At 52.8% G+C, this 19985-nt stretch overlaps 1 protein-coding gene across 22 annotated transcripts in view; it reads right to left on the bottom strand.

The window, feature by feature from the left end:
* The window catches only part of MYO18A (myosin XVIIIA), a 778205-nt gene that overhangs the window by 313289 nt on the left and 444931 nt on the right, over nt 1–19985 (bottom strand). The gene's annotated exons all lie outside the window — the stretch shown is intronic.

The following is a 19985-nucleotide window of genomic DNA, read 5'->3' as shown; positions in this document are numbered from 1 at the left end:
TCCAGGAAAGGCCCCCGGGGTGGGTCAGGTCCCGGGGACTGCCCTCCAACGTGGAGAGCCTGCGGGGGTCCCGGGTGGGACCGAGGCCCCGGACAAGGAAGGAGGAGCCAGGGGCCCGGGTGGGACCGGGCCCCCGACCAAAGCGCGGAGCGGCTGGGTGTGGGCTCCCCGCGTTGCATATCCTTACCCGGGGGTCCGTGTGGTACCGGGCCCCCCACCGAGGCCCCAGAAAGCGGCAGGAGCTTGAAGCGCCCCATGATGCCTTGCAAGGCATGAGGAATGGATTGTTTTTGGCACTTTGGTGGCCCCTAGAGGAGAGGGGTCACCCTCGAGTGTGAAAAGGTACTGGGGGGAGCTGCTGGAGCAGCGCAGTCTCGCCCCAGCACAAAGCTAAGTCCCTCCCAAAGTTTCTTGAGGATTTAAAAAGAATAACCCCTCAACTCTCAGCGAAGACTGCATTACCTCCTAGGCTGGAACTTTTGTTCTACAGCTGGGGGTTCATTGAGAAGTGCATCAAAGATTGAAGGGCTGAGTTGGAGATGTCTTGAGAAGGGCATCCCCTGGAGGTGAAATGGCGTAATTGCACTGAAATGCATTTATTAATGGTTATTTCTTTTAGAGGGACTGATGTTCAATGTGAAGTACTGGTGTAAGGTGATGTCACAAGCAAAGTGGATTTAAGTGGCTAGACACTCCTGCTAGGGTGTTTGACGGTATTTCCAACTTAATCCTGTGATCATCTGTGATGCCTTTAGGGGCTGTAATTGCAATGCATTTTTAATGATATCCAAATGTGCTGAGTACTGTCATTCTAAAGTGTGCGTAAACATGTAGTCTTGCTGCTGCGCTTAGGTGAAGACCCCAGACTGTTAGCCCTTAAGATGTAGAGCTGTATAATTTAGGGTCAGTAGGAGATGCTTGGTCAGGGTCATGTGTCACCACGGCAGGTGTATCCCTGTTTAATGCTTGTTGAGGTAATGGGAGGGGGACGCCAGCAGGATGGTGCCAGTGCGCAGGGCCCTCGCTCCAGGATAGGTTCAACTAATTGCATTGGGGGTAAGATAATGTGCATACATGGGAGTGGTGGTACTAGACCCCACCCCCCCCTGCGGGAGGGGTGGAGATGTTATGCAATGTCACAAAGTAATTCCACCAGCTTATGTATATTTGTAAATTGGTGTATTGTATTGAGTGGTGTGTGTGTTTAATAAATGTACTCTTACTTTTATAACGCAAAGTACAGACTAGACAATCCATTATTGAGTGTTATTTTTGCGCACCTGCAAATGGCGATTACTAGCCCACACCACTTCCCTTGAGTAAGCCTCAGACTGCTCTGCAACGCTACCCTCTGAGAGTCAGGCGCTGCCCTAGGGTGTTTGGTTCCCAGTGAAGGACAAATGTGTCATGTTATTTGTGCAGGCCTCACAGATGCTGCCTCGTTTTCCAACAACCCCCTTCTCCCCTAGATTACCAATGAAGCACTCCTGCATCTGCCAGTTCAACAAATGCTCCCTTTCGTGCCACCCCCCCCCCCCCAACTGATACAGCTCTAGCTCCCTTCTTCAGCACCCTCACACCTAACAAACTTTTCACTCCTCAATGGGATATCTCACGATTGTTTGAAATCCGCAGCAGCACTATCATTTCTGAAAAAGCTGCATCTGCCTTTTCTCCCTTCAGCTACTGGTAACACCCATCACCCAGCTGGTATTCTTTTCCAAAATCACTAAACACCTTGTTGTGCATTAACAAGCCCACCTACTGCATTTCCTCTAAGAACACCAAACGAAATAGTTATCACTCAAGTCCGATCAACACAACTCTCTTCCCTTTTCATGCTACTATCAGTAGCATTCAACACTGGGGACCACCAGAGCCTGCTCAGCCTACTCAAACCCCTTGGTATTTCCAATCGGCTATTCTCAGTACTTGGACCAATCGTCCTTCCTCTCCTTTTCAGAGGGTGTCCCCACAGGCTCAGTGTGTGCTTCTTTATGTTTCTCAGTCTAAACATTCTCCCTGCTTGCAGCCATCTTCTCGTTTGGCTTCTCTTCTTCGCTACGATGACTACCAAATCTTCTTCTGTGTGTATGTCAGGGTATTTGTACAGCACAAACCTAGGTGCACAAACCGAGCCCAGGGTTACGATGCATGGTCACTTGCATAGAGGCAAGTAACCAGCGTGGTCTCTTGTTGGGGAGGGGGTCAGAGTGTTTCTTGAGGGATGGTTCTGAAAGTTCTGATGTTGGTACGGATGCTGATCCATATCATCAATGTCGACTGAGAAGGCTTGCTTTCTGTGATTTTATTTCTTGCATCTTCTCTTGGAATTCTCTTACTCCTCAATTACAAATTCTAATTTCTATCTAACAGTTATCTGCCACCTGGACGCAGCTAACAATGGTGCAGTCAGGCCCAGATGTCCTAGAGGTCCACTGCAAATCACCTATGGCTGTCTGTGACTGTCCAAGAATGGTAGAATTGATTCTTCCTCGATAAGTGTAAACCAGAGAAAGCTGAATATCTGCACCCCCAGTGGGGCCTGCCACGTTAAGCAGAAAGATGCGGCATCCCATCCATGCAAAGCCTTCTCCCTTCTCTGGATTACATTTATAGAGGGAGAATCAATAAATAATTTTAATGACCCTTAGGTGACTCCACTATTCAGCCCCCTCTTCTACTGTGTGGCTTACACTTGCCCACTAAGAAACACTACGAATTCTCTAAACCCTGATGAAGTCCCTCGTCGGAACGAAATGCGTTGGCTGGGCTGCAGTTTGATGTTGTGAAGAATAAAGTAAATCTCTTTCGGAATATCATATCATGGCTCCTGCGTTATATTGGATCGAAAAGAAGAATTCTTATGTTTGAATAATCTGGATTAGTATGTGATTAAGTGAAATTTCAGTAACAACACTGGACTACCTAAGCACTCCTTTTGTATATTATTTTTCTAATGTGTAGGATTTCTGTTTGAAATCCAACATATGCTAATAACAACATAAATAAAATAAGGGGGTATCCTTTGTAGGAAAAAGATACCATGATATGGAGAAATTAGTCCTTATAAACACAGTTGCTACCGTGATCCAATATTTACAACAAGGGGTGGTGAGGGACAGAGTCTCTGAATTAAACAGAATACTCTCACCCAGTCAAGAGATCAGGGCTAGATCTAACACCGTTTTTTAGCTCACTGCACCATCCCAGTTTCAGAACCTGGCTGTATGCAAATTAGTCTGTTCCTGTCCCAGTGCATGATGGGAACAGGGCAAACCAAACTACAAAAGCCAATTCTTACACTGGGAAGGAAACAAGCTACCGGGGACCGGTTTCTGGCATTTCGATTTTGGCCACTATAGGTGTGGCAGGGTATACTCAGACATGAGTCCCTTTCTCACTGCTCCATCAGGATTCAAGCAAGCCGGGCCGAAGAGGCTGAAATGCCAGAAACCGGTCCCCGGTAGCTTGTCTCCTTTCTGGTAAAGAATTGGCTTGGTAGTTTAGTCTGCCCTGTTCCCATGATGCACTGGGCCAGGGACAGACTGATTTGCATATAGCCAGGTTCTGAGCTGGGATGGGGCAGTGAGATAAATAACGGTGATGGATCAAGCCCTGATCTTTGGACTGGGTAAGAGTGGTCTGCTCAATTCAGACACTCTGTTCATCACCACCCCCTTTTGTAAATCGATTTTGGCCACTATAGGTGTGGCAGGGTATACTCAGACATGAGTCCCTTTCTCACTGCTCCATCAGGATTCAAGCAAGCCGGGCCGAAGAGGCTGAAATGCCAGAAACCGGTCCCCGGTAGCTTGTCTCCTTTCTGGTAAAGAATTGGCTTGGTAGTTTAGTCTGCCCTGTTCCCATGATGCACTGGGCCAGGGACAGACTGATTTGCATATAGCCAGGTTCTGAGCTGGGATGGGGCAGTGAGATAAATAACGGTGATGGATCAAGCCCTGATCTTTGGACTGGGTAAGAGTGGTCTGCTCAATTCAGACACTCTGTTCATCACCACCCCCTTTTGTAAATCGATTTTGGCCACTATAGGTGTGGCAGGGTATACTCAGACATGAGTCCCTTTCTCACTGCTCCATCAGGATTCAAGCAAGCCGGGCCGAAGAGGCTGAAATGCCAGAAACCGGTCCCCGGTAGCTTGTCTCCTTTCTGGTAAAGAATTGGCTTGGTAGTTTAGTCTGCCCTGTTCCCATGATGCACTGGGCCAGGGACAGACTGATTTGCATATAGCCAGGTTCTGAGCTGGGATGGGGCAGTGAGATAAATAACGGTGATGGATCAAGCCCTGATCTTTGGACTGGGTAAGAGTGGTCTGCTCAATTCAGACACTCTGTTCATCACCACCCCCTTTTGTAAATCGATTTTGGCCACTATAGGTGTGGCAGGGTATACTCAGACATGAGTCCCTTTCTCACTGCTCCATCAGGATTCAAGCAAGCCGGGCCGAAGAGGCTGAAATGCCAGAAACCGGTCCCCGGTAGCTTGTCTCCTTTCTGGTAAAGAATTGGCTTGGTAGTTTAGTCTGCCCTGTTCCCATGATGCACTGGGCCAGGGACAGACTGATTTGCATATAGCCAGGTTCTGAGCTGGGATGGGGCAGTGAGATAAATAACGGTGATGGATCAAGCCCTGATCTTTGGACTGGGTAAGAGTGGTCTGCTCAATTCAGACACTCTGTTCATCACCACCCCCTTTTGTAAATCGATTTTGGCCACTATAGGTGTGGCAGGGTATACTCAGACATGAGTCCCTTTCTCACTGCTCCATCAGGATTCAAGCAAGCCGGGCCGAAGAGGCTGAAATGCCAGAAACCGGTCCCCGGTAGCTTGTCTCCTTTCTGGTAAAGAATTGGCTTGGTAGTTTAGTCTGCCCTGTTCCCATGATGCACTGGGCCAGGGACAGACTGATTTGCATATAGCCAGGTTCTGAGCTGGGATGGGGCAGTGAGATAAATAACGGTGATGGATCAAGCCCTGATCTTTGGACTGGGTAAGAGTGGTCTGCTCAATTCAGACACTCTGTTCATCACCACCCCCTTTTGTAAATCGATTTTGGCCACTATAGGTGTGGCAGGGTATACTCAGACATGAGTCCCTTTCTCACTGCTCCATCAGGATTCAAGCAAGCCGGGCCGAAGAGGCTGAAATGCCAGAAACCGGTCCCCGGTAGCTTGTCTCCTTTCTGGTAAAGAATTGGCTTGGTAGTTTAGTCTGCCCTGTTCCCATGATGCACTGGGCCAGGGACAGACTGATTTGCATATAGCCAGGTTCTGAGCTGGGATGGGGCAGTGAGATAAATAACGGTGATGGATCAAGCCCTGATCTTTGGACTGGGTAAGAGTGGTCTGCTCAATTCAGACACTCTGTTCATCACCACCCCCTTTTGTAAATCGCTACCGTGATCCAAGGCATCTGGGCCACCTACAGTCAGGGGGCGTAAGAAAAAATTTCCGGGGGAGGGGGCTAATTCTTCCACCAATATGCAGAGTGGAGATGCAGGGGCTCTAAGACACAACAAAGCCTCATTAACAAGCAAATGGTCTTTTAAAGTACTCGGGTGCGTCTGGGTGTGTGCCCGGGATGCTGATGGTCACAGCTGAGGTGCATTGACAGAGGCCTGCCTAGGCCCCAGTGTAGTAACAGCAGGGAGCGCTGCAGGGCCTCACTGGGGTCCATTGGAGAGGGTATGCAGGGGTCCCTGTGAAGCGGGTGGCTGCTACTGGTCACAACTGAGGTGCATTGACAGAGCTGTGTCTGGGGCCCAGAGTATTAACACCAGGGGGCGCTGTAGGTCACTGGTAAATAAATCCGACAATTACTGCGAGCAGGATTAAATGTTGGACTTCACAGCCCAAGTGTGTGTTTGCATGTAATTGCATCACGAAGGCCGGGTCCTTTCTTCAGAGGACAGTGTTTGTATGGATCGCATTGGAATTAGAATTAAATTGATGCAGAAGGGATTCCAGAGGATTCTATGCCTCTTAATTTGTCATCAGCGCTATTGACTGCCGCCGCAGCTAATACCAGGCCGTGCGTCCTCCCTGCATTGATCAGTTTGTTGCAGCCACGCATTGATTTCAACTCAGCAACGGCGACGGCCGCTCCTGAATGTAATAATAAACAGCCGCCTTTAAATCAAGATGTTTGTATTGATAAATGTTTTATTTAAACACAAGTAAAGCGCCGAGCCCATGAGAATGAAAGCCGCCAGCAACGCCTGGCGCGGAAGAAATCCTCACTGTGCCCGATTTAGACGAAGGACAAAGACCAACAAACAGAGCGTTACACGGTTCTAAGCCCACGCAGTGACGTACCCACCCGAGCATGGAGGAAGGGGCTCCCACCGACTGGCAACGTATACGCCTGCGTCCCTTCCGCTGCACGTGTCGAGGCCACAGTACGTACATCCACGCACGCACGCTCCACCCTTAGCCTGGTCTGACCACTATGCAGTCGCCTTCGCTCTTCCGATGCCTGGCATACTTAGGCCCATCGAGGGTGGAGGTAAAGATCTGGAAGAGCCAGGGTGACAAATGCCCTGGGGTGGAACGGTAAAGTGACACTAGAAGGTGCACAGGATGGGAAGTGGCGATCAAGGCAGGAGCGGAGGATTCTGCATCAGGCATACTACACCACGACTCAGATGTTTCATTTGAGGAAAGAGAGATTGCGGCCCCCGGGGAAAGCAGATCGACAGACCAGTCTTTACCCTGGGGTGTTCGCGCGAGAGGACGGCAGACAGAGGGCTAGGTCAGGGGGTGGGTTTAGGTGGTGGGGGGATAGGAGGCTACTTAAGGGGACAGGAGGGGAATTCCTGTCCCCAGTGCCTCAGGGAATAGGTTCAGTTTTGTGTAGGGATTAGCGTAGTGTGTGGGCCGAGGTTAGATAGCGAGGCGGTGTCTGAGTTAGGGAGATTGTTGCCACTGGTGCCCCGGTGTGTGACCTTGCAGGGAGTGTAGCGGGCCGAATTTTCCCTGCGGTCGGAAAATTTATTCATCCGGACGGAAGATGAGCAAGCCCGACGCAGAGGCGGTGCGGGCAGCGTTGTTGGTGCTCGGCCGGGCCGGGAGGGACGATCTCCTCCGGCCCCCGGCACCCCCGCCTGGGCAGGTGGGCTCTGGGGACCTGGACGGCAGGAGTGCGTGGTACGCCAGGTGGGAGCACATGACAGAGGAGGAGAGGGTCCATGACCAGCGGCGCATTATTGAGGAGTCAGAAGGGGAGTGGCTGCGCTTGTGTGCGGCCAGGTAGGCGAAGGCGGGTGGGGTGCCTCGGTGCAAAGGGGCCCCGGCGCCCATGCGCGGTAGGGGTGCGGTCAGTGCCCATGGTAGGGGCGCCCCCGGGGCCCTGGGAGAGTGGGTCTGGGTTGAGGGGTCAGAGACTGCCTTGGAGGCGCAGAGACCTGGTGGCACTGGGGCCTCCCCGGGCGCATATGGTTCGGGGGCGGGGGGCGGGTGCAAGCCAGCAGGGACAGCTGGCAGAGGCCGGGGTGGGCCGGCGGGGCGCAAGACGGCCTCCAAACGCCGGGACGAAGCAACAGGGGGGTCCGCGGCGGCCTGCCCTCTATCGAGGGAGCACGCACCAGCAATGTTGGAGTGCGAGTTTGTGCCGGGTGTGAAAGGGAAGGGTGCGAAGAGAGTGGTGACTGAGGTGCGTGAGCTGGAGATCCCGGTTATGGAAGATGAGATGTTGGATTATGAGGATGAGTTGGAAGAGGGTGAAGTGTGTGAGGCTGAGAGTTGGGGGAAGGGCAGAGCGGCAACCAGCAGGTTTGGTGTTTTCCAGGAGACACAAGATGGCGCCGGTCGGGCCATCGCTGGGAGTGTGCAGCCGGCGGAGACACGGCGGACGGAGCGGGACGCCCCGGCAACTTTAACAGGTGAGGGTACCTGGTGGGATGCCTGGGGGGACGGGACAAAAGGGGGCAGGAAGAAGGCCTGCAGGTCAGTGGGTGTGGGGGACGGGTCTGTGAGGGAGGCCGGGCCACCAGGTGAGGTGGGGCCTGTTCCACTGGATGGTAAAAAACAGGTGGTGGCGGCGAGCGCGCAGACTGATAAGACTGAGGACCAAGGGGGTAAGGATGATGTGGACAAATTGCGGAAAAAATTGCCGTACATGGGTCTGGCGATGCCTCTCGGATCGCATTTGTCGGAAAAGACGAGGGCAAGGATTTGGCGGCACGAATACGTGGATGTGTTTAAACTCTTGCACAGGGAAATTCAGGTGAAGGAGGGGTCGAAGGAGGAGTGGGAGTTGACCAGGCGGCCGAGAGTGCCGTTGACGATGGAGAATTGGACGTCGGCTTTTTTGATTTATGCGAGAATCTATTGCGAGAAGCACGCGGATCGGGCGATTGCGTTGTTTAAGTATATGGATGTGATCAGGAAGGCGCAATTGCACTTCGGGGGATTTGCATGGTTGAGCTACGACGAGGAGTTTAGGGCACGGATCAGTGTTAACCCTGACAATCCATGGGGGGATGTGGACCAGGAGCTCTGGGTCCAATAGATGTCTTCGACGCAGGCGGCGGCGTCTACGCATACGGCGAGTGGTCTTCCGGTCACCTATCGGTCTTTTCAGTCGCATCCCGCCCAGTCTGGGGCGGGTGGTCAAGGCGGTGCCGGAGGGCAGGGAACGCAGGCGGTATGGACAGGGACAGCGGGACAGCAGTACAAACCGGTCCCCTCTGGGGCATGCTGGGGTTTCAACAAGGGATTCTGCAATCGACCGCCCTGTAAGTTTAAACATGAGTGTTCCAAGTGTGGGGGACGTCACGCGGTCTTGCAATGTCTCACTCTGGCTACGCCCTCAGAACAGTGGAAGTTTGCACGAGGCAGGGGACAGGCTGGGCCGAAGGGCCCATACTTCGGTTAAGGTGGAGATGTGTCCATGGCTCTCCCGGTACCCTGATAAAGAGGCCGCGTCTAGGTTGTACTGGGGCTTTGTGGAAGGTTTCGGATTGGCTATCAGGGACCGAGGGCGAGGCGTTGGGTTGAGAACTTGCGATCGGCAAAGGAACTGCCGGAGATGGTGGCACGCAAACTGGAGAAGGAGGTTTTCGAGGGCAGGATCGCGGGACCGTTCACTGACTGGCCATTGTCAGATTTCATTGTCTCTCCTCTGGGGGTGGTGCCCAAGAAGGAGCCGGGCGAGTTCAGGTTGATACATCATCTGTCTTGGCCGGAGGGAGGCTCAGTGAATGATTTCATCGCGGAGGAGGACTCCTGGGTCTTGTATGCGTCGGTGGATGATGCTGTGGGTCTGGTGCGGCCATGTGGGAAGGGGGCAGAGCTGGCCAAATGTGATATCAAATCAGCCTTTCGCCTTCTTCCCATTCATCTGGCGGAGTTTGCCTTGCTGGGTATGCAGTTTGACGGGTCCATCTTCGTGGACATGGTGTTGCCGATGGGTTGCGCGATTTCTTGTGCACTCTTCGAGACCTTCAGTTCCTTTTTGCAGTGGTCCTTTGTGGATCGCAGTGGGCACCGGCTGGTGTCTCACTATTTGGATGATTTTCTGTTTGTTGGAACGGGTCAGTCGGGTGATTGTGGCAAAGCGTTGGGCCAGTTTCAGTTGTTGGCGCAGGAATTTGGGGTGCAGCTGGCACCGGAAAAGACGGAAGGGCCCAGTTGCTGTCTGACCTTCTTGGGAATCGAGCTGGATTCGGTGGCCTGGCAGGCGCGGTTACCGCTCCAGAAGTTGGCTGAGATGCAAGAAGTTTTGAGGCAGGTGCTCGGTGTCCGGAAGATTGAGTTGAGGGCTGCGCAGCGTTTGCTGGGTTTGTTGAACTTTGCATGCAGGGTGGTGAGGGCTGGGAGGACGTTTTGTAGGCGCCTCGGCATGGCCATGTCAGGGGCGGTTCTCCCTCACCACAGGGTCAGGGTCACGCTGGGAGTGCGAGCTGACCTGCGGGTCTGGTTGGTGTTTCTTGAAGACTTCAATGGCGTTTCATTGGATTTTGCCCGTACCAGGATGGTGTGGCAGGTGCAGCTCTACTCTGATGCGGCGGGAGCGGCAGGTTTCGGGGTTTTCTGGAACGGCCGCTGGTGCGCAGAGCAGTGGCCGGCTCATTGGTTGCGCCAGGGCAGGAGCATCGCCTTTCTGGAATTCTTTCCTCTGTTGGTGGCATTGTTGGTGTGGGGCCCGGAATTCTGGAACAGGTCGGTGCTTTTCCACGTTGATAACATGACGGTGGTGGACCTGGTAAACAATCAGAAGGTAAAAGACCTGCGTGTTCTGCGCTTGCTGGGAAGTTTCATGCTGCTGTGTCTGCGTCTTAATGTGCTGTTTCGCGCAACATGTGCCTGGCGCGAGTAACGAAATTGCGGATGTGTTATCTTGTTCGCAGTGGCAGCACTTCAGGAAGTTGGCGCCGGGAGACCAAGGTGCCGGAGGGTATCTGGGCCTGGGGGGGAGTGAGAGTGGTGGGGTTGGTGGAAAGTTCAATAGCTGAATCTACTAGGAGGGCGTACAGGTTGGCGTGGTCTGAGTTCGGAGCATTTTTGGGTTGCAAGAGAGGTGCGTGGAGGATGCCCAGGGAGGCGTGTGAGCGGGGGTTGGTGCGTTTTGTGCTGGGCTGCATGGACAGAGGTTTGTCTCAAACGACGATTGCGGGCAAGTTGGCTGGCATTTCTTTTTACAGCACGGTATGCTTGGGTTTTGATCCGGCTAGGACGGATCTGCTGAGTCGGATGTTGAAAGGTTGGGGACGGTTGAGGGTGGAAGGGGGAGGGGGGGATGCCTCGTGAGGCGATTACGTTTGATGTGTTGGTACAATTGTTGGGGGAGTTACCTTTTTGCTGTTCGGATGCGGATGAGGTGGCATTGTTTCGTCTATGCATGGTGTGGATGTTCTTTGGGGCGTTCCGGGTGTCTGAGTTGTTGGGGGCGTGGGGGGCGCCGGGGAGGACGTTTGCGGATGTGTGGTTGATGGGTCACGTCTGGATATATGGCTGAGTCGTTCTAAGACGGGCCAGGTTGGTCGGGGCAAGTGGGTATGGCTGTCGGAGAGCGGTTGTGTGGGAGCGTGTCCGGTGCGTGAATGGGAGGCTTTCTGTGGACGGGTACGGAGGTCGGCTAGTGAGGTTTTTGTGCATGTTTCCTTGAGACGTTTGACGCCTTTTCAGTTGCTGGCAGTGTTGCGGTTGGCTTTGCGGAGGATTGGCAGGGATCCGGCGCGGTTTGGCACACACTCGTTTAGGATCGGGGCAGCTACAGCAGCGGCGGGGTTAGGTTGGTCGTGGGAGGAGATTCGGCGGATTGGTCGCTGGCGGTCCCGTTGCTGTGAACGCTATGTGCGCAAGTGAAGCGAGGGGCGCGGGCTAGCCTTGGCGGCTGCGGTTGTGGTTAAAAAATTTGTCTTGCCTGTGGTACTAATTTCTTTCTCCTCATAGGTTGTGTCCGGGGGCCGGGAGTCAAGCCGGTTACCTGGATTGTGGGACATTCTTTTGTACATTGGGCCTCGAAATATGCGGATAGGCAGGTGTACGGTCGTAGCCTGGGCCTAAGGAGCAGTCACCATGAGGTCCACTGGTGAGGTAAGAGCGGAATGCGCTGGGGAGAATTGCTACCATGGCTTATGAAGAAAGTTTCACAGCTGGGCTGCCCGGACATGCTTGTGATCCATTTGGGGGAATATGACTTGGTGAGACAATCGGGGGTGTCCTTGTTACACCTGATGCAACAAGACTTGGAGGCAAAGAAGCGCAATCTGGCTGGCGCCTATATTGTGTGGACTGAGTTCATACCACAACGGATCTGGAGGGGGGCTCTTAAGCCTGCGGCCATCGAAAGGGCCCACAGGAAGTTGAACAGGGCAATGAGACTCTTTTGTGCGGATCATGGACTTAAAGTGCTGGCTCATGGCGGGCTCAGGCTGGAGGAGCCACTTCTCTTTCGAGATGATGGCGTGCACCTTTCGCACATGGGAAATGCGTATTACCTTATAGAGCTGCGGGACCTGCTTAGTTTTCTGTGGAATGAGTCGATATGGTATAGGCGTGACTGAGTGCGAAAGGTGCGCGATTGGTGGGGCAGGTAACCGCCCTCCGGGGGTTCCCTGGGTGGCGTCCATGACAGGCAGAATCACCCTTCCGGGGAGGGGGTTACAGGTGCAGGATGGGGGTGTGGTAGATGGGCGTGTGATGGATGGAGATGCAGGAAGAGTTTGGAAGTGAAAGGGGATGGGAATGGTATTTGTGGAGAGGTCGTGGTGTGAATTGGGAGTGCCCAGTGGAATACGTGTGTGGATGATGGTTGAAAGGCAGGATGTTTGGGGGGATTGTTGACTGTTAAAGAGGTTATTGTTTGATTATGGTCTGTCATGCCTGTCCTAATAAATGGCCTTTTACGCAAAACTGATGCGTGGAGTGGTTATTGCGCGAGAACCTTTGCGCACGCGGGCGTGGATACAGAGGGGCATTACTCCATACGATCTGGAGTTGTTTGAAGATTCAGGATTTTTGGAAGGGAGGGAGGGGTAGGCTCTCAGATACCCTTAACATTGCGATACACCTCACCCCACAACTGGTGGCCTTGAGAGGGTGGGGAGTTCAGTCTCTGAGGCGCTGCACACTCCTCTCCCGTAAGGTCGCTCTGATGGTGGCGCGACGTGACTTGATCCTGAGAGGAGGTAAGTAGTAAAACCCCATCTGTACAGGAATGGGGGATGGGTATGGATTGGTGCATGAGGGAGAAGAAACTGGTGTACCAGGCTAGGGGTTGCCCCCAAAAATTAGATAAAACCTGGGGCTCATGGCAGGGGGCAGAGGATGTAGTCTCCTAGTAGCTCCAGGGAAGCAATGGCTGGTGGGATGGGCAGAGAAGGGGGAGTGCAATGGGAACACGGGGCAGAGCTGGTTGGTGTCTTTCCTAATGGAGAATGGTTTCACTATACCGAACCACACTCCTGGGGGGTCTGTTATGCGTTTAGAGACATTAGGGCATGCTGGAATGCAGATTGGCTTAGCGTGCCTTGAAAAGCTGTTTTTTTTCTTGTTGTACACCAAACGTTTGTACGTTGTTGTCACTGCAGTGGGAGTTTAGATGCTACATGCCGGTTTCTCGTGCATTTGCTGTTGGTCCGTACTCGGGTAGAGGTAATTTTATGTAATTCCATGATATTGGAATCCAGTGAAGAAATTGAGAAGTTCAGCTTTGGAGTCTAAACTCGAACACTTTTAAATCGGAAAGAAGAGTGACTCCACTTTATTGTCAACATACTTAAGAAGTGAATATAATGGTAGCCTAGCTATAGCCCTGAAGAAGTCTGTGGCGAGAACCACAACAGACAAAACACGTATTGGCGGCTAGACTGTGTCTTGGAAGATTACACACTTGTGAATAAAAGAAGAAATAAAGAACTTTAAAATTACTTTACATGACTGTATTTATTTTTTGTGCTCTAGCTCAGGATATGTTGTGAATTTGGAGTTTAGATGCAAGTCACTGCAGTGGGAGTTTAGATGTAAAACTTAATAAAAAAAGAGTTAAGGAAAAAAAAAAAGCAACAGGTACCGGGTGCATCTCTGATCAGGAACCAAGGTACAGATCTGTCCAAACACAAGCTGCCACCGAGTGCAGCAAGACTTTAGCCCGGGCCCATCTGAGAGACACCTCGATATAGGGTCATCACATAGGGTGACCAGACGTCCAAGTTTTTCATCATCTGTCTTGGCAAATTTCACTTCGTTTAACTCCTATCCTGGTTTTTAAGGAGTGTCAAGTTAACAAAGAGGGAGGCATGCTTTTATGTGTTACAATGCACAGTAAGTGTCAAGCCTTCTCAGTAATCAATTTAATTAGCACACGATTGTCTGTGCAAAATTTCATTTAATTTATACTCCTTAGTGTCCCTTTGTCTGTGCTTTCTATGTCAGCAAGCTCTGTCCTAAATCATATGGTGGCACTCGGGCAGCTAAAAAGTTATAGTTCTCTTTCTATGTTTATAAAACTATTATTTCTGAAAATAACTTGCATTGTACGCCTCAGAGAGCCATAACTCTAGCACATATAGAAAAGAAGAGGACGTGGATAAAGTCCAGCGGCACGTATTTGAGAGCCCATGGACACATACATCAAATGTAAATGTCGGTTCAATGTTCCACCACTATATTTTGCTAGGCCGGGATGATGAAGTTTCACTATTGAGAGGTGTGGAAAGAAGGTGTATGAAAGCAGTTACACTATACAAAACAGAAAGCAGGAGTTGTATTTCACCAGTGCTAGAACCAATCCCATACAGAGAGGAAAAACACAATCAACCATTTTATTACCACAACACTTCTTTTTAAGCCACCCCTCAATTGCATTCCATATTTTCAGTCTAGTTGATATTAAAATAGTGGGATAAGTCAAATGAAAAATGCCCCTTAAATCTTACAGTAGAATTGTGGAGTCAAATGTAGAAACATTTTCTGATCTCTCGCCAAGTAGCTTTGCTAACTTATGTATCAGACAGAGGCATGGAGTACTCTTTCTTATCTGCTTGAGTTTAGAGTACCCATCCTCCTGCAGCACGAAATATCTTGTAGATTCAAATGCTTTGTGCAATTTCGCCTTCTAGTGGTTGTGTTTGGAAGTGTTTTTGTTTTCCTAAACATTTTCTTAGCTTTTGAGTGTGAGGCGGCACAGGCGGAGCCCTGGTGTAACATTAACCTCACTCTTATAAATAACTGGTTTCCGATTTGCACATGTAATATTGTATGAGTTACTTACCTTCGGTAACTATGTATCTGGTAGGGACGATTCTAGCCGGAGATTCCTTCACATAGAATTATCCCCAGACGTGAGACTGAATCCGGAAACTTTTTTGCCACAGCATGCCTGCGCGCCAGGGGCAGGGCGCCATCACGCGACTCTGCCCAGGCGTCGTCCGCGTACGTGACATCAGAGAGGTCACATAAGACCCGACCCAGCGCTCCCAGGTCCGTTTTCTTCAGAGAACTTTTCCGCACCATAACACCCAACCACCAGATAAAAATCTATGGAAGCATGGGACCAGTGTGTGAAGAGCAGAAAAATTGGAAAGAAACTGTGACTAACAACACCACCCAGAGTTGTGTCAACACAGCAGAACCCAAAAGCAGGGAAAGAAGAAAAACAAGTAGAACCCTGCACAGTCACCCTGCCAGCACTTAGACAGCCTCCCATCCCTGTGCCCCAGAGGCAAAGAACATGCGTAAAAGTCATGGCACACATGGCAACCTACCACACCCATCCTGAGCAAGGAAGGGGACCAGTCCCAAGACAGACAGGGACAACAAAGCTCCAAGCCACCCAAACATAGAGGGCAACCACCCACAAGGGCAAGACATGGGCAGATGACCCTTAAGCAGAGGAAAGTAATGGAGGAAGGGAGGAGAGGAAGGACAGTTATAGAAAGCAATCTCCCTAAACCTGGAGTAGCCAGAGCAGCAGGGCACCGGAGCATCGGAACCCCATCCTCCAAAGAACCAAAGGAAGAATGAACTGCCCCCAGACGGAGCCACCTGTCTAGAACAAAGAAGGCACTCACAGGAGATACAGACCCCCACCGGGAGGCGAGTACCGAAGACCAACCCAAGGGTCCTCGCTGAATAGGGGAGAAAGGGCGGGCCATGAAGGAATCTGCAGCTAGAATTGTCTCTACAAGATACATCATTACTGAAGGTAAGTAACTCGTACATCTGGTAGAGACTACTAGCCGCCGATTCCTTCACGTAGAATAGGTACCCTAGCAATATCTCCTGGGAAGTAGGGTCTCCGAAAGGACTCCACCAACCAATACAGAACGGAGGGCCCCACAGGGGACCAGATCTGTAGACCAGGTAAAACCTCTCCCCTGCCAGGCAATGGGAACCCCACAAGCAAAACCCCTACGACACCAAGGGGAGGTAGGAGGAAAAAGAAGGCTGAAGAGGCCCATACACTCACAGCAGAGGAGGCAAGGTCGGAGAGGACAAAGCACCCCACTCCCCCACAACGCAACATAGCTCCCCCGCCCCATGCCAAGACAGGAAGAGCGGAAGAAGAAGCCTAGAGGGCCCAAGGAAACAAACCCACTCCAGAAGGAGAGCAACCAGCCAGCCAGAACAGCGCCGGCAGACCAAAGCCGCCAGAAGCAAAAAGAAAAGCCTGAGACCCGAGAAAGGTCGAGCAGGCGGCGACTGGCAAGGGAGAACACAGGATCATCCCAGACCTCAGGACAGGAGCAGGGAGAGGAGGAGATGCTCGGGCACAGCACTACGAGTGGCCGCGCACACGACCTCAGGAAGCAAAAGCAACCTACCTAAACGCCATGGAGAACAGGCACCCGAAGGAGACCAGAACCCCCTAGCAGAGCGTAAGCCATATGACAGCTACCACTACCCCACATAGGGTCAGTTAAGTCCCAAGATATGGGAACCCTCATCAGAAGAACTTCCGCAGCAGAGGAAAAAAACAAAAGAGCCACGGGGGAAAAAGCACTCCTGCGGAGGGTTTGACAAGCAGCCCAAGCAAAGCAGAAGGCCTAATCTCAGGGTCAAGTCTGTGCAACAACTCCTGCAGAACACAAAGATGATCAACAAAAGGGCCGTCCAGCAGCCAACAATGCCAAAGTCCCAAGGAAGGACGCAAATGGCCAGAACACACACTCCACAGCCAGAACAACCGACCTAAGAAGGCCCAGAATCAACTCAACTCGGGACTCACTGAGGAGGGTGCGGAGGTGAAGGAGGATAAGGCGGAGGAGGAGGATGGAGCCCTGTCAAGAGCCGTTGGATGGTGGAGTCGGCCGGGGCATGAAACAACAGGCTGCCTTCAAACGGAAGGTAGATGAGTCACTACCGAATATTCTCAGGGAACACTCCGTCCCGAAGCCAGGCATGGCGACGGAGAGTGACGGAGGAAGCCATGGCCTGACCCAGCACCTCCGAGATGTCTAGAGCGGAGCGGAGAATAAACACCGCAAGCTCCCGGCCATCCAAAGCATAATGCCGTAAGTCCACCTGACCAGTCTCCTGGGACGCTGCCATAGACACAGCCGAGATCCACAAACAGGAGGAGGCCCTAGCGAACCCACCCAAGGTGTTAATGGCCCGCAGGGCAGCGCTGGTCGAGGCGAAAATGTTGCGCCCCCAAGAGTCCAGCCAGCGGGCCTCTCGGGACGGAGGGGTCAACAGTGGCGGTAGGGAGGGAAAAGCAGTCTGCAAAAGTGGGCTGGCAGCCGAGGAGTGCAGGGAAAGACACGCCGGGTCATGCGGCGCCGGGAGGTGCCGGTGCAAAAGATGTTGAGGCACCGGGTCCCGTGAGGTGCCTGTGCAAAAGATGTTGAGGCACCGGGTCCCGTGAGGCAGGACGCCTCCAAGCCCCCGTCAAGGAAGAAAGGAGTGAACCTTCAAAGGGAAGTAAGATTTCCCTCCCACCAAAGCCCTGCCGATAGATGGTCTGCCGGAAAGTGAGCCACCGGATCACCAATTCGCCGGATGCCCAGAGCCGTGGACACCGTGTGAACGAAGGCCGCACCAGCCTCTGTAGGGCCCCGGGTGGAGAAAGCAGCTACTCCGTGGGCGACGGCTGCAAACTAAGGAGACCGTCCCCGAGAACCAAGCAGGACGAGCAAGGGCCAGACCTGGAAGCCAGAAGGAACCAAAGAATGAGGGACCTCTGCCTCAGGAAGGGCGGGGAACCGCCCTTCGATGCCGGTGAAAAGGACACCACACGGCGACCAGTCTCCGGTGAGGATGACACCAATATACAGCCTGCCTCTGGAGAAGAAGGAAAGTCTGAAGACGAATCCGCGGTACGACTCCTGCGCGGAGAGTCAGGTGCCTGAGGCAGGACGTCGGCACCATCCGGCGTCAAAGGACAAGGTTCCTCCAAGTCACCCCGCACCGGAGACCGGAGTGGGGGTGGCGCCGGAACGACGCCGACCAGACCCCCGCTGAGGCAGCCACCTGCGTGGGGGAACAAGACAGGCCTGGGGAGTGACACGAAGCCCTCCGCGGTCCAGAATGAGGCGGAGATCGCTCGGCAACCTATATGGCAGTGCCTGGGACGATTCAACCTCCGACTCACCCTCCGACGAGGCAGTCGCCCGTGGGGAGGGACGAGAGGGGCCCGGAGAGGGACGAGGGGTCCTCACCCGGGCTTGACCCGGAGCGGTACGAGGATGGTCCAAAGTCCCTTGTGGCTCCGCACGGTCAAGCTGCTGCCGGTGCCGTAGCGGCGTCACCTCGGGCTTAGACAGGACCACCCTGTTAAAGGACCGAGAGGGGCTGGGGGATGCGACCCGAGCTCCGGCGACCTCCCGCGACACCACAGGGACTCCTGCAGGAGTTTGCTGCGATGCACAGACGCCGTGGCCTGAAGGAGGTTCCCCGGAGGAGCCACACCCCAACAGCACCACACCCTCCAAGCCTGGAGCTGAACCAGCCGGTGCCGGGGCCACAGGCTGGGCCGCAGAGGGTCATGCGCAGGGCAAGGGATCTGCTGATGCCCCAGGAGGGGAAGGAGGCGGACACGCCAGCGAGGCCTGCAAAGCCTAAGCGTATGTCTCCATTTGGACTCTCGAGGGTCCAACACCGGGAAACGATGGATAGGACGAAGCCCCCGGCAGGCCGTAAACCAGATCCCGTGGACAAACTGCAACACTTACCCACCGGGGAGCGACGCTCATGTGCCATCGGAGAAGGGCGAGGACGACGACCACCTCGGCCGTATCTGAAGCCGCCCGCCGAAGCAGTTCGAGGGGAGGACGTCGACCTGGAGAGATGCACCGATAGAAGTTTCATCTGGTGCTCAACTGTTGGCACGCCGCGCAATCAGTGATGCTGTGATCCTCCCCTAAACACCACATACAAATGAGGTGCGGGTCCGTCGCCGACATGAGACGCCCACAAAATGTGCAAGTTTTGAAGCCCGAAGGCATTCGCACACTGTTCCACCAAAAGAAATGGAACAAAAGGGGCCCTAAACAGGCCCGTAGCAAAGATCGGATCTGCGTTGCACGCGGAAAAGGAAAAAACTGACGTGGGCGCGCAGGGGCGGGTCTTATGTGACCTCGCTGACGTCACGTACTACGCTTGGGCAGAGTCGCGTGATGTCGGCCCCCGGCGCGCAGGGATGCTGTGGCAAAAAGTTTCCGGATCCAGTCTCACGCCTCAGGATAACTCTACGTGAAGGAATCTGCGGCTAGAAGTCTCTATCAGATAAATATCAAAAAAACTGTTTCAAACAGCAATCTCCTCAGCGTCTCCTGCATCCCCGGACCCTCCTCTTTGCAACAATAAACAATAAGCTTAGTCTTTTATTTAACTGCTCCAATTACTGTACATTTGTGTCCAACATGGTGGTGATACAACAGTTATAGAAGTGAACAGTGGAGCATAACAGGAGCCCATTCTGTACTATGGAACTTATTCAGTATATTATCCTCGAAGGCTCTATAAATTCTACACCTGATGCGCGCTATATCTTTCCATATCACCTCCATCAGCATCTTCTAAAACACCATGGACATGCACGCTATAGCTTTCCATATCACCCCATCAGCATCTTCTGAAATACCATGGACATGCCTAAGTGTTAAGTGTGGTTAGGAGCCATGAGTCACAAGCCGTGGAGCCTTGATTGGGTCATGGTACCCTTCCCCCCAATAACTGTAACAAAAAGCGCATTATTCTACAAGTATCCAGATCCCACTAGGCTCCACCTTAGGTCATGGCTAGTAGACTCTGGGAACAGAAACTGGTTTTGGTCAGGCCCTTCATTCAGTGCCCTCTTCCCATGGGGCCAAGTGGGGCTGAACCTCTGGCTCAGCTGAAGATACAGGGCTAGGCTGTCAGCCACCCCCTGCATTCAGCTCCACTTCCCACGAACTCTGTTGAACATGGACACTGGCTTAGGGCTTGCAACATCTGTAGGTCTTTACAAAGGCTGCGTAACGAAAGAAGGGCGCATTTACATAGAATGTGTTCACTGTGTTCTGACCTCTGCATAAGCCAA

Source organism: Lissotriton vulgaris, chromosome 2_1, assembly GCF_964263255.1.
Source record: "Lissotriton vulgaris chromosome 2_1, aLisVul1.2, whole genome shotgun sequence".
In the NCBI taxonomy this organism is placed as follows: Eukaryota; Metazoa; Chordata; class Amphibia; order Caudata; family Salamandridae; genus Lissotriton; species Lissotriton vulgaris.
This window is presented reverse-complemented; position numbering and strand designations above follow the sequence as displayed.